Raw genomic sequence first — 9,893 nt, forward strand, 5'->3', positions numbered from 1 at the left:
TCTTTGTTTCCATTTTCAGATGGGATAATCAGAATGGCTTGATATTTTTCCAACTGTCATGACAATTTCATTGGCTCATTTAGAGAAGGCAGTCCAGGTAGTCTTCTTCCCCACCACCCACTTTGGCTTAATTTAAACACTGCTACTGGTGAAGCAACAAAACTCACCCATGGGGATTTTACATGCACCCAGCTTCTGATTTAAGGTGAGCTGCTTGCCTGGGCAAAGCACTTACTTGTGTTTAATTAGCATACCAATGCAGCACCAACCAGGGCTACCCTCATCTGGCATGGTAAGCATGTATAGTTGCTTTGCACAGATAATAGCTCTGTTGAAGCAAGAAAGTGCATGTACATCAAGTCCCATGGGTGAGAGTTGTTTTTATTTTATTTATTTATTTGCCTTGTCAGCTTCACATTTACATCAGGCCATGTGTAATCAGGTTTAAGGAACACCTATGGGACATGCTATACATATGCCACAGGGGAATTGCCTAATAGTTAATCCCGGCACCAGGAACTGGGTAAGGTTGAGTGAAAAACCTGACCAGATCCAACCTGATATTAAAGATTTCAGGTTTTCACAGCTGGTAACATCATTAGGGTTTGTAGAATCTTTCGGGCTCAAGTGCCGTGTTCTACTGGAGAAAGTAGGTCAGAGCACCTGCTCCGGCTGCAACGCCACTGAGGATGTTCTCCGCAGCTGAGAATGAAACGTCTGGAAGGAAAACTTTCTCCAGTAGAACACGGCACTTGAGCTCGAAAGATTCTACAAACCCCAACCTGATATTGTTACAAAAATACAGGACATAGACTTAGACTTTATATTTTTGGTTGACCTGCCAAGCCAAAGGCTTCTTACTTCCTCCATATCAAAGATGTTAATGTTAGGAATCCAAAAGAGAGCTCTTTCTAAGCGCACATAGTTCTAAATAGCTCATGCAGCTATGATCTATATTTCTGTCTTACACAATGCCTCTGTGTGCCCTTTGGCAGAATGATGCTTCTTTCTGTAGAAATTTGAATTGGTCCCCTGCAACAAAGTATCACCCTGATAATACTTGGGAACATTTCCCCCTAAAGTCATGCCATGACTAGTTTTATTACCCTCCCCAACATAGCCAGTGATGTGGAGCAGGGGTGAGGAAAATCACAGTATGATGATGGTGCCCATGCGATAAATATTGCTAAACCTGACACAAAAGGGGGGTGGATTTGCCACAGATCTGTATTTCTGTCTTACACACTGCCTCTGTGTGCTGTTTAGCTGAATGACGCTTCTCTCTGCAGAAATTTGAATTGGTCCCCTGGTAATTGCTACAGCTTGAGTTAACAACAAGGATAACTTTCAATCAAGGCCGACATTTTATGCCAGCATCGTCTTTATAGCAGGGCAATCACTCTGGGGATTCAGCTGTGCTCTCACTGCATTCGAGATCAGTAGAATTCATCATGGTGATCAAATTCAAATCTACCAAGTCTTCACTCAGGGACATCTTTCACTTTGTGGGATAACTTGATGAGGAGAGTGGTGAGTATGACTATAAAGGGATGGGGGGGGATCTAAATCACCTGTTCTTTTGAAGCATGTAAAGTGCCCTGAAGCATCTGGGAAATTTATTTTTACATAATGTGTTGTCTCATATCACAGTAGGATGGAAGTCAGATGGTCACAGTTTTCCCTTTTTCACTCTCTGTATGTATCAGTGGTGAATATTGGAAAAAAAAAATTTTACTTTACAATAATGTATGCCTTATTATATTTTATGAACATATTCAATATAACAATTAACATGAGTGTGAGCTACATTTTCATATATGGGAATTTCCTGCCACCAATTCCCTCCTGTGCTTAGTAGTTTTCTCAAGAGCTGTGCTGTGTGAAAGGTATGCACACATAATAATTAATGTAAACAGGGCCTTTTTCTGGAAAAAGAGGTGCCAAAACTCCCAAGAGGGAAATTAAGGAGAAACACATAATTAGGGTTTGTAGAATCTTTCGGGCTCAAGTGCCATGTTCTACTGGAGAAAGTTTTCTTTCCAGACGTTTCGTTCTCAGCTGCGGAGAACATCCTCAGTGGCATTGCAGCCGGAGCAGGCGCTCTGACCTTCTTGGCTGCTGTGCATTGAGTGGGGCCAGGGCTGCTGGAGAGCTGCTATTTCTAGGCTGGAGGGGGTGTGGTGAAAGGGCAATTGGTTTGTGGATGTGCCCATTGTTTGGTGGGGCTTCCTGGAAGGGTAATGATAAGGAAACTGGCTGTTGAATGTGACCATTGTTCTGTGTTAATTGCTGGGAGGGTTGGAAGAGGTGTGAAGATAAGGAAGATAGTTGTTGACTGTGCTGATTGTTCTGTGGAATGTGCTGGTTGTTCTGTGACTTTCTGCAATTTATAGTCTGTAGGGTGTTTTGCAGAGCTGGGTACCAAGATTGGTGGATGAAAATGCCTTCTTCCTTTCTGTTAAAATTGTGCTAGTGTTTGTATATCTCAATAGCTTCTCTGTTCAGGCGGGTATGATAATGTTTTTTACCCATTGCCTCCCCTTTAAGATATGTAGCTAAAAGGAAGGAAGTGCTACAGAGCTACCCTTTGAAAAAACTTCCATTCTTTAAAAAAACCCTGACATTTAATAAATTAAAAACCTATTGTTATTGCTGTTTGTCAACCATTTCCTAAGTTGGAAGAAACAGTGATTCAGGTGGAGCAGTGAACTAACCGTCCCCATTCTGGTTACAGCCCTCTCTAGAAAAAACATGCATGATTTTGATGGCCAGAGTGAGTGTTGAGGTAATGCCTCTACACCAGAGGTAATGCTAAGACACAGAGACACATTAGATAGATAGATAGATAGATAGATAGATAGATAGATAGATAGATAGATAGATAGATAGATGAATTTATTGTCATTGTTCTCAACAAAAAGAGAGCAACGAAATGAGGTGCTCTTCCACAAACATACCAACACATCAAACACACATATTCATAAACCATTTAAATACATCTAAAACCATTAAACCATTTAAACCATTAAAACCATTTAAATACATCTAAAATGGATAAACATTCATAAAACCATTAAAACCATTTAAACCATTAAATAAACATTCATAAAACCATTAAACATTCATAAAACCATTAAAACCATTAAAACCATTTAAACATTACATCTATCTAAGGAGATTCTTGTCAGTAGAAGCCGGGGCATATAGTAATAAGAGCAACAGAAATTGCCCCCATAGCAATACCTTCACATGCAGCATTATGATTTTTGCCTCATTAATGAATTGTAGCCACTTGCTTTTATAACCAGAAAGTAAATGGGTACATTCCAGGATACTGCTAACCCCACCTCTGCTACTGGGTGATTCCAGTGCATGCCATGAGGATGCTTGGTGGCCATTATCTCTGGGATAAACAACTTCATGATTATTTGTAATTGGGATTATCCGTGTCCAAAATACCTTTCTGTCAAAGCCCTAAGTTATATATTAAGCCAGGCTTTCATGTTAGCAGTCACCCTTCCTAGCATTGTCTGGCAAAATGTCCAGTTGCATTGGAACAGCAGGAATCGCTTAAGCAATGAGAGCTTTTTTCAAGTGTGGGCTTGGAAAGGCATTCGTATAGCGAGAGAGCAGGTTTGCTAGCTCTTTTGCAATGCATATCTTGAATTACAAAAGAGTGTGTTATAATAATGATTTTTAAAAGGACCCTGAAAAGGACTAAGTGATGAAATGGAAATGCACTTTCTTGCGCTCAGATACATACAATATTCACGAGGTGCCTACATGAATTTTGATTAGGCTGTGTTGACTTTCCTGAGGCTTGCTGTGATTTAGATTTCTAAACAGTGATACACAGCATCTGAATGAAAATATGTGCAGAGAATGTGTCAGTCCAGGATTTGCAATAACCAAGTCAAACGATGATTGGCAGTATTCATAAAGGCAACTATTGTATAAAAGGAGACATCATATTACCACCTTTCCAAGTGATTATCTGCTGCTCTTAAGAACTGAATAGGTCTTTATAAAATTATGCATGAGGTAGAAGAAGTGGATGGAGAGCACTTTTTGTCCCTCTCTCCCTTAGTATCAGAATTCATGGGCACATAGTAAAGCTGATGGACAGCAGATTCAGAACTAACAAAAGGAGGTACCGTACTTCTTCACACAGAAAATAATTCAGTTTGTGGAATTCCTTGCACCAGGATGTAGACATGCAGTGATGATCATTAGTTGACTTTAACAGGGATTAGACAAATTCATGGAAGATAGGCACCTTTAGAGAGTAAGGTTGTCAGGCCTTTTAAAAACTCTGAATCTTCCCAGAGTTTTTGAAAGAAAATAACCAATGTGAATCCCTGCTTTGAATTGGGAACATTGTGCAGGGAGAGAGAGAGTGCAGCTATTCCCTCCCAAGTGGTTTAGTTAATCAAAGTTGACACCCACCACATACATACACACACACAGAGACAGACATATGAGGGGGAGACATACATCTCTTTTGTGTGGTTTTTTTCCTCTTTCCTTTCCAAGGGCCCATAACAGCCTAGAACAGGGATGTCAAATGTGGCCCCTGGGCCAAATCAGGCCCCCAGAGCACTCCTATGAGGCCCCCGAGCAACTGGCTGTTATCTGTTTCCTTCTCCTTCTCTCTTGCTTCCTTCTGCATAACAGCTTGCTTTGTCAAGCTTGCTCAATTGCGAAGGAGCTACAGAGCAAAGCCTCTATTTTCTCCATTGGCTGAGGCTTCTGCCTTGGAGAGGAAGGGGGGAAGGAGAGCTTGCTTTGTCTGGCTCTATCAATCACACAACAGAGCTACTGAGCCAACCCTCTCTTCCTTCTATTGGCTGAGGCTCCTCTCCTTCCTGGTTCCCTGGGGAAGGAAGGAAAGAGCCAGAGCTTCCTTTGCCCAGTTCCCTGGATCCCATGAGAGAAATACAAAGAAAGCACCTTTAAGACCAATGAGTGCTGATGTTTTAAGCATTTATTTATTTTTATTTATTTACTTTAAATTTATATGCCGCCCACTCCAGGAGGACTCTGGGCGGCTCACAGTCATGCTTTATTTTAAGGGTTGTTTTTTTTTTAAAAAATCTTTAATTGTGTTTGTGTCATTTATACAGTTTATATCTCTGCTACCTAATCTTAAATAGGTACACACATGGCCCGAGCCGACATGGCCCAGCCCAACAAGTTCTCATGTGTGTCTGATCCAGCCCTTATAACAAATGAGTTCGACACCCCTGGCCTAGAAGAATCAGTCTGTATTGTATGGTTAAGCTTCATTGCTCCCATTTTGAAGTAGCAAACGTCCAATAATGCATTTCTAATTATAACTGAAAATATCAAAATATATAGAAAGAAATTCAAAATATTAAATTATCTGTATAATTTTTCTTTCTCCATTAGGGTTGCCAAGTCCAATTCAATAAATATCTGGGGACATTGGGGGTGGAGCCAGGTGACTTTGGGGGTGGAGCCAGGAGATATTGGGGGTGGAGCCGTAAGCAAAGTTGTGACAAGCACAATTGAACTCCAAAGGGAGTTCTGGCCATCACACCTTTTAAATGCCTTCCCTACATTAGAAATAATGAAGGATAGGGGCGACTTCTTTTGGGGCTCATAAAATTGGACCCCCTGGTCCAATCTTTTTGAAACTTGGAGAGCATTTTGAGGAGAGTTATTAGACGCTACGCTGAAAATTTGGTGCCTCTATCTCAAAAAACAGCCCCTCAAGAGCCCCAGATACCTCCAGATCAATTCTCCAAAATACCCTATGGGACTCAATCTCCATAGGGAATAATGAAGTGCCCAGCAGACATTCCTCCCCCCCCCCCCCCGGCCTGGTGCTGATGACTCTGAAGCAGGAGGGGGCCTGCTCCCACCTGGGGATTGACAAGAAAACAACAAAACACTGTGAAATTACACGCTTCAAATAAATATTTATTTGAAGCGTGTAATTTACACAGTGTTTTGTTGTTTTCTTATCAATCTGTACACTGTGGTTTCCAGTTTGCCTAACTACCCACCTGGAGATTGGCATCTCTGCTTATGAGTTGCTGAACTTCCAACTTCTTCCAAGTAACACAGAGCAAACAAAGGTTCAAGTTTACCTTTCCTATGCAAACAACCTCTGAAAAGATTGTGCAACCAACGGAGGGTCTGGGCTGCTTTCACAACCACTGTTCTGCCCCTGACCTCATTCAGCCTTTAAGGCACAGACACACCATCCCAAGAGGAAGCCTTTCCAATCGGAGTCTGAAGTCTCTGGAGGTGGAAAGGCACATGATGGCTGTGGGGGCGGGGCTTCCCCCCTCTGGCCAGCTGACTGGGAGCGGGAAGGAGCCTGGGAAAGTGGAAGAACCCCCATTGGGACCTGGGGATTGGCAAGCCTATTATCCATGTATACATTTTCAGCAGTCTCATCAAATATGCCAGGATTCTCTGGAGGGAACCATTACTGGTGTAACCCCAAATATGTTTTTGTAAATTTGTTCTCATGCAAAGCATTTCCATAGGATCCGTCGATCTCCTTCCTCTTCTTCCTGCCTGAGCAGTGTAGCCAAGCCTTATAAGGGTGCTGGTGTGCAGGTCCTGGTGCAGCTTCTACAACAGGCTCTACTGAACTTGTCTGGCATAATATGCTCACTGGCATTTTAACATCCCCCCTCCCCGTTTTTGTGCAATGCAAAGGTGCTCAAGTTAATTTCCATCTGATCCTTTGTCATACTTCAGCCTCTAGGGCAAGATAAAGCAGCCCAAGAAGCTGCAGGAAACAGTTGTCAGACATCAAGAAATCTGATACCAAAATGGCCCAAAATGTTCTAATTTAAAATTATTTTCATATATTCGCCAAGTCAAAGAACTCCCTGTTATTTCACTCCTCTTTGTTGCTATCATTCCCTCCCTGATGAATTGTCTCTGGACATGTCTATACTATGGCTGACCTATATGGTTGGAATTATAAAAATATAGCCCTGAGTCCATAGAGGAGATACTCGTGGCTAATAAAGAACACCACAATTCTTTGGTACTTATTGGTGAATTTTTAAAAAGAAAAAAATCAATTTATTTGCTCCAGAAAGGGTTTTCTTTCTATAATCTGAAACAAGGCTGAAAAACGCGTTTTCTGATCTTTTCCAAGTAAGACTAACTCTGATAATCTTAGCTGAAAATCTAACATCACTTCCAAGTGGGTTTTGTTTTATTCGGTCCACATCGGTACATTAGAAACTGGCGGCTAGAACAAATACAGTAGAAGACTGCCATCTTACGGTTGTATGGGGAAATGCACTTTTTATAATGAGGTGTGTGAAGCAGAACTTAACCTGTTTTAACTTAATTTTTAACATTGACAATAAACATCAGCCAGAGGCAAGTATAGTAGGCATCAACAGTATGAAATGAATTGCATACTATTCATGTTTTCAGCCTTATAGTTTGAATTCAATCCATAAGCAGACAAACTGGATTCCAGCTGCTTGTGATTCAGAAATCTTTCCCACTTCAATCAAATCAGGTACTCGCCCCCCATCCACATCATTGCATTCTTTTTTGGTTTTGACTCTGTTGAATTTTGTTAGTTTCAGCCCACTTTTCATCTTAATTTCCTGCAGTTTTTACTTCTGTCTCTTCCCATTCTCCCTGTAGTGTTTGGGACAACCAAGACCGAGGGCTTTTTTGAGCAGGAATGCAGTTCTGGCTGGCTTGGCATCACGGAGTGTGACTTAATATGCAAATAAGTTCCTGCTGGGCTTATTCTAAAAAAGCCTAGTGTGAAACAATGGTGACATCAGGGGTGTGGCCTAATATGCAAATATGTTTTTGCTGGGCTTTTTCCTACAAAAAAAGCCCTGCCAAGACCAGTATTTCAGACTACCTTCATCCACTCCAGGCCTGAACATCTCATGACTTGAGAAGTGAAATGTGAATCAGGTTGGGGATTCTTTCTAGGACACGTGGGCAGACATGTGTAACCAGCAGCAGGACAAATACCTTGCTCCCTCCCCCCACCCTTTTTTTTGTTGTTGAATTGTGCTCCACTGATAGAAATCCTTATGCCACCAGTACATTTTTGTGGGGTTCAAGCTATTTACGGTATTATATAACAGGTAGCACCGCCAGCTGCTGTGTCATTCTTTACAGCCAATTTGCCCCTCCAACTATTTTGAAGGTGAAACCTGGGCAGATGTGAAACATGATTTGAGTTGCCTCCAACCTGTTTGGGTCTCACATCTTGTGTAAGAAAACTTGAAGCAAGTACGAGAACAGAGAAAAAGGAAGATATTATTAGAGCCTCTACTCACAGAAAAAATGGACTTTCTGTAAATTGTGTTGCTGTTTAAAACTATGTCACCTCCTTTTTTGGATGCCCAGCTTCAGGGCTTTTTTTGTAGCAGGAACTCCTTTGCATATTAGGCTGCATACCCCTGATGTAGCCACTCCTCCAGGAGCTCACAGTAGGCCCTGTAAGTTCTTGGAGGATTGGCTACATCAGGAGTATATGACCTAATATGCAAATTAGTTCCTACTACAAAAAAAGCCCTCCCCAGCATTAAGAACTCCTCCCTTCCATTGTTTTCCCCTGCCTTCTCCTTTTCTTGCCCCAAAACTTTCCCTTCCATATGAAAGTCAGTTCTCTCCAGGGCTTTTTTTGAACAGGAATGCAACTCTAGCTGCCTTGGCAGCAGGGGGTGTGGCCTAATATGCAAATGAGTTCCTGCTGGGCTTTTTCTTTAAAAAGCCTTAGTTCTCTCTCTCTCTATGCTTTCACCTTGTATGCATCATCATTCACACCTTGCCCTCTGTTCTGCACTGCAGACCCTCTGCACATCACTGGGAAGGAGTCTCCAAACATGCTCCCCCCCCTTTGGCCACTCACAGCACATGCAGCTGCTGTCACCATAGCTCAAGACTGCAGGATGTTAAAAGCAGGTTCAGGACTGACAAGAGGAGGTACTTCTCCAGTCAGAAAATAATTTGATTTGTGGAATTCATTGCTCTGGGGTTTGTTGTCAACAGTGAACTGTGACAGGTATGGGAGGAAGGCAGCTGAAAGAGGGAAGGACTCATAACATTCCTTCCTCCACCTTGGTTATAAAGAGCTGAATACCCCTGGCACCAGTGTGAGAAAGAGCAGGAGGACAAGAGAACTGGTAACATCACCCTTCTCTCCCACAGAGACTTTGTGTTTAAGTGACATTCACTTACTTACGAATTATTATTCATCATTTCCACTGATCATTTATTCATATATTCATTGTTTAACATATTGTCACATATTTTCACCCATTTTATGCAATTATTATTCATTATTTGATCATGCATTATTCATGTAGTTGTCATTCTTTAACATACCTCACATCTTCATTCAGTGAGTTGGATGATCCCACTTAATATTTCTAATGACAGAAATGGGGCAATTTTCATTCATTCCCCTTCCCACTGCAGAATGGACTCCTCACTCATGCTGATCTTGGGGGTCTCCCATCCTTCAGAAACAGCATTTCAGATGGCATTTCTCCCTGCGGTAGGAGTGTAGGGGCAAGAAAGTTATGCTCCACTGACAGAAATCTTTCTCAGCAGTAAATCTTTGGTATTGTTATATTTATCCATTATTCATTGCTTCAGTGGGGAGGGTGGGATAAAAACCAAATAAATAAATAAATAAAAGGTTAATATACATAATGACACAATTATACATATATTTAAATAGGTATGCCAAATGAATTGAGCGCCCATGTGGTATAGTGCTTAGGGTCTTGGGCTAGGATCTGGAAGACCCAGGTTCAAATCCCCACTCTGCCTTAAAAGCTTGCTGGGTGACCTCGGGTCATTCACACACTCTCAGCCTAGCTATCTCACAGACCTGCTGTGAAGAGAAAATAGAAGAG

This window comes from Heteronotia binoei, chromosome 3 (assembly GCF_032191835.1).
Source record: "Heteronotia binoei isolate CCM8104 ecotype False Entrance Well chromosome 3, APGP_CSIRO_Hbin_v1, whole genome shotgun sequence".
NCBI lineage: Eukaryota > Metazoa > Chordata > Lepidosauria > Squamata > Gekkonidae > Heteronotia > Heteronotia binoei.